Below are 6,000 nucleotides of genomic sequence, written 5' to 3'. Positions count from 1 at the left end.
GCATGGCTGTACAATAATGTTTTACAGTAGTTAGTGTTCAGTTAAGGTTTTGCGGATTTAATGTTGCTCATGTTTTCACAAGGACGTCCCTTAATGATGTCTCATAAAATATATTATTGCTACTGAAGAGATTACCCCAATTACCCTAGCTGAAAAAGGAAACCCAGGTAGAAGGTCTCACAACAGCTGTGGGGTCAAAGACATGAAAGAGCACATGAAGCACTGATCAAATGTAGGGGACATGAGGGACTAGGGTCTTTGATGCTTTTGTGGTTATTTTTTTCCTGTATGATGGGTGTTTATCAGGCATGAAGAGACTTAAATCAGCTGTGAGGAGTTTCTGATTGTTCTTTGCTGCACCTCATGGTGTTTCTGTGTTTCGTTCCTCTTTAATCCTTTTCTTTTGTTCATCGTCCATGAAGGTCCCCTGTGAGCTTCCAGTGCATGGGATCAGTATGCGTACCACAACAAGGGTTCCACATTTGTAAATGTGCGCCTGCTCTTTTCAGTTGGGTAAAAAAAAAAAATAATATGCCCTTCTGAATATCAGCATCCAACTGCATGGATTGAGGGTGAAATATGTGATCCAATCAAATCAAATCTAATTTTAATAATGTTTAGCATTGTTGAAACTTTCCTCCAATGTAGGTCTGATGCAAGTCCATTTTGTCTATTTACGATTGTTGAGTGCTGAGTGACTGCAATTGCAGTGTACTCTAGCATATGTATTAATCATATTAATCTTGACATTGATTTATTTTCTGCTCAAGTTTTCCCACTGGACATAATTTCTCGCTTGTTTTTCTTCATAGGAATTGCAGGCCTATTTCTAAGTCAGCCAGATGTTTAATTCAAAGACCAAATGAATCAAATTATAACAAAGAAAATAAAAGATAGTGTGTTGATGTGTTAATCCTTGAGTTAGCTTTTACTTTTTTGCTGCCAATGACACAATATAACAGACAATCAATCAGAAAGCACTGTGAAGAAAAATGTGAATGTTCTGAAGTCTAAAGCAGAACCATTTCTGACACATTTGCTATGTTTCAAATAGATTTGGAATAAATTAGGTCTACAACTAAAAAAAAAACAGGGTTGCACAATGTGAAGCGCTGTGCCAGTGAAGGCAGAAAAAAACATCAGAACAATCCAACACTAACAACAAATGTACACTGTAAAATTGTAGGTTTAATTCAGAATCTTCAATCCAGTTCAATTCACAACAGAATCATCTTAAAGAACTTCACATATTAAGGTTAAGACCTTACAGCGTTAGGTGGAGAGAAACCCAACCGTTCCCTCCAGAAAGCACTGGGAACTGGCCTTTAAGGGAATGAAATAGTGCCATATGCCACATCCTGCATGCAAGAACATATGGTTAACAAGCAAATGTTATAGCAAAGAAACACTAAAGACAAGGATTAAAATGCAACCTGATTCACTTCATTGTCTGAGGATCAGGGACATTCTTAAACCCACACCCAGTTGGTCTATGATGACTTTTATTCGTAGTTATATAATAACAGCTTGCGTCATCAATAGCACCAAACATGCTTGCAGATTAGCTCACCAGCAGTATTGCTAATTCGCGGCATTTGCTTTGCAAGTGGTAATGATCCGTCGACAGTTCCCATGTTCCAATTGCTCTCAGGCTCGTTGTGTGATGATGATGTTTTTAAAGCAACAGACCATAGAGAAGTTTGGAAAATGTGGTGAAATTCAATGGGCAGTTGCAATTTTTCCCTTTAACTGCCACTTGCTGCCAGAATGGTTTCAAAAGTTACACAGTCCCTCTTTAAAGCAAGACTCACTCTGCCATTCATGGTCTTGTCATGGTCTGAAACATAGCACCCATTAACTCTGAACATTTTACCCTAAAATGTACTTGCCAACACTCCTAATTTTCCCAGAAGACTCTTGTTTTTCACTACCTAATCCCAATTACCTCCCACATTTCTATCAAATTAACATTCCCTCATTTGGCTATAACAACCTGCTACTGTAGGAGTATTATTTATTATACAATTATAATTATTATACAACAGCTGCTGTACACCTCCTTGGTACTGTGTGCATGTGAGCGCTGTTTGTACTTCTTCCTCTTGGAGAGCAAAGAAATAAAGAACTTGTGCAAATTTCAGACGCCATATACTTATCATTTTATTATTTTGCCAGAAGGAAACAATGTCTTTGAAGCTCAGACTTTACCTTTGATTTTTTTTTTTTTTTTGGCTTTCCTATTTTCTAGGTTAAACCATGAAGTTGGTTACTACAAAGGTAAAAAAAAAAAAAAAAGTTAATTGAAAGAATAAAACATGTGTGCCCTTCCACTTGATAACAAAGCAGCCCTTGGAAAAAGCAGCTCTTCCTTCTTATTTCTGTGTTTGCCAGTGATGGAATTTTACTGGAGAGTTTGCCCTGTTCTTGACTGCCCAGTCCTCATACATACGAGTGAATGGGAGATGGAAGGACTTCAGGTTTGCTTCTTTTCAGCGTCCACTCTTTTGTTGCATCATGTCTCTTTGTGTGAGTGAATGTCTTCTAATTAAGCCTGATGCATAAAGACTGGAGAAACTCTTGACTGATTGCCGGTCACTGTACAACTTCTTCTCACCAGTGCAAAGCAGATTGGATACATGTGCACACGTGCACGCACGCACGCGCACACACACACACAAACACACACACACACACACACAACCACACACACACACACACACACACACACACACACACACAGAAAGCAGGGAAGTGGGGTTTTTACATTCTCATTCAGGGGATAAGATGTATTGGACATGGTGTGAGAAATACAACAAAAAAGAAGGCAGTAAAAATAAGAAAAAAACAAGGTCTCAAGTTGTTTCCATGAATGAACCCCAACTGGGAAAGGAAGAGAACAAGGGACAAAGATCATGTTCCCATCAGGGAGCCCACATAACATGTCTCGGTGGTGGAAGAAGTGGTCTCTTAGGTCTGAAAACACTTCACTGGGCAGTTTTTATTCCAGTTGTAAATTGAACTTGGTAGGCTATATTTCTTCATCCTGCCATTATGTAGTTGTAAAACTGATTATTTAAAGGTTTCCATATATGACTAATACTACTACTGCCCAATATGTAATAATAACAGAACCTAGGCCTAGAAGTTGTGAAATTTGTGTCCCTTGATTACCTCCAGCTGAATGTGTTTTATTATTTAATCCCGAAGGTCTCGCTGACTGGCTGCTGCAGGCAACAGTCCACACAAGGTGGGAGGCAGCCAACACTGGAGGGAAACTGCACGTGACAATCACCACTGCCCCCTGTCTGCAGTTCAACCTGCTCATGTTCACTGTATACTATTCTACACAGATGCTCCATTTAAGTCACAGTAGATATTCGACAAAAGACACATCAATGAGGGAGAAGACCAATGCTTTTGCTGCAAACCCTAGTGTGTTGCATAATTTATAAAGACTGTAATCAGTACAGATAAAGTACTGTAGTTCACATTTACTAAAATACTTGCAAGTGGTATGTTATGCTGCATGCTGCAGATGAGCAGGACAACATTAAAGTAAGCTCATTTATTTAACAATGGAGCCTTTCTATACAAAGAGGGAATAAATAGCACACTCTGATGCCATGTCAAGATAAGCAAGCTTAGCCTGTGATGCAACTGTGCAGTGGTGAAATGTGCACAACAAATCATTCTTCATGTGGATAAATGAACAAAAATAATCGTAGTTTGAAGTGGCATCCGGTCAGAAGTAGCAAGTGTCAACATCTGCCAAGAATCTGTTTGCAAAGCTACAAACAATTTATTCAAAAGCACCATGGCAACACATCTGGTTTAAAAGCAGAAGAAAAGCTGTGGAGATAAATCATCAACACTGGGGCAGCTGGAGATCAGCAGATAGAGCAGTTGTCCACCGATTGTGCAATTAGTGGTTTGATTCCTGGCTCCTCCTGTTGTATGGTGAAGTGTCCTTGGGCAAGACACTGAACCCCAAGTTGCCCACTCGGTGAGTGAGACCAGCTGAAAAGCTCTTTGAGTACCAATAAGGGAGAAAAGCGCCCTATTTACCATTCACAGAATTCAAAGTCTTAAAACTGCTTTGATCAATATTTTCATACTGACAATGGATCAGTGTTTATGTGTCAGGTTAAAGTGCAGATTCATAGTGATACAGCAACTATAAACCAGTTCCTATCCGCATTTTAGCATCATTCATCTCACTGTTTTGACTTTATGACTCATACCTTCAACAATTCAATTCGATGAATATTGTTGTAGAGAAGGCAGTTTTTTTTTCTGCAGACAAAAAAACTCTAATACAACTTCACCCTTCTGCTCAGCACCCAACAAGAGATATGCAAAGTAAGCAACTATTGTCAATTCATGCAGGGCTAAATTCTAAGTAAAATTCACACACTCAAAAGTTACTTATTCTGGCAAATGAAAAAAAGCCAGCCCTTTATTAGGGACAATCCCCTCATAAGTCACATGACCACCTGTAGACTTAATTTTAGTACAAACGACTGCAGTTGACTGGAAACCATCTAGTCTACGTGAGGATGCCGTTGCAGGCGTCATGGCAACATGCACAAGGAGGAAGTTGAGAACAGCGGCAGCCATGGTGGGAAACTAATCTGAGCAGCTCTGCACAAATGGGCACAGCATGAGGCACCTCTGTATCACATTAAAGCATCCTTCAGAGGTTGTATTAATCACTGCTCACAATTTGGTGGTTGTTACTTCAGGTGAAACACTATTCATTCATTTAAAACAGATGGAGAGGAAAATGCTGGGTTAGTGACGCTGATCCCGGTGGAAACATACTGGTCGTCTCTTTATCCTCCCCCTCTTATCCCCCCCTCTGCTTTAATTGACTTCCTTGTTGCTAGCCACTGGGGGTGACCCTTTCAAGGGTCAGACAAACTCAACTCAACTCAACTCAAGGAGACTGGACCTCAGGAGGTGCCGCACCAGTTCCAAACTAAAACAAAAACTACATCCCAGCAGGACTAAAAATGCAAAGAAAGAGAGAACAAAATGTTTTCAAACATTTAAAGAGGACCACTCAGGAGCCAAGCAGCTATTGTATCACCGGCAATGCAACCTGCATGAAAATTGAACAGACTCAGTGGGCTGCCCGCCATACATAAATTGCACACACGAGAAAGACAGAGCATCTGAGCACTTGTGGACATGTATTTATGGGCAGGCTGAGTATGTGTGGGTATGTTTGTGAGAGAGGGTATATAAGCTGGCACTCACAGAGGGCCAAGTGGAGGGAAAATGGGCATAAGAGCCTCTTCAAGGAGCAGTGACTTTGTTGGAGAAGCCAGTGCAATTTAGCACGTATCCACAAATATGTTAGGGAAGGGCAGTGAGTGAGAGGGTTGGGAAAGAGTTCAGGTGAGGGGCTTGTTGATACTTGGATGGATAAAGATTTATGTCTCTAGCACGAAAGCTTTACCCAACTTAGACAAAGAAGAAGAGCAATGAAAGTGCAACAAATGTCACCCTGGACATTGATCTCCATTCCTTGGTTGATGTTTCCAGTTGTCTGCTCTGGACAGCTTCTTTCTTCTCACCTCACTTTACAAGCAGTGGGCGCCTTTAACCAAACTCATTCCCTTGAAATAGGCTAATTGTGTTCAGTTGACTTCCTTGGATGCAACAGCCCTTACAAGTTAATCACCCAGGAAAGCCTCTTAGTGACAGCTATGCCTTAATTGCATACCAGAGTGTGCCCATCAATTCAGATGGCAGAAAATCCACACATTCCATCTGCATGGGAATGGGATATTCAGTCGAAAAATTTTGGTCCTCACTGAGAGAAATCCCTTGATCTAAGGAAACAGAGTAGAGTGTAACATCAAAAAGTCCCACCACACTGGTCAAGTTGTGAAATTCAGTGATTCTGACTTAAGTTCCCACCCCCAAATTCAACTAATCAGATCCCACGGTTTTGTTATTATGGCATTTATTAAAACATCAGTCATAAAAATTACT

Source organism: Anabas testudineus, chromosome 24, assembly GCF_900324465.2.
Source record: "Anabas testudineus chromosome 24, fAnaTes1.2, whole genome shotgun sequence".
Classification (NCBI taxonomy): domain Eukaryota; kingdom Metazoa; phylum Chordata; class Actinopteri; order Anabantiformes; family Anabantidae; genus Anabas; species Anabas testudineus.
This window is presented reverse-complemented; position numbering follows the sequence as displayed.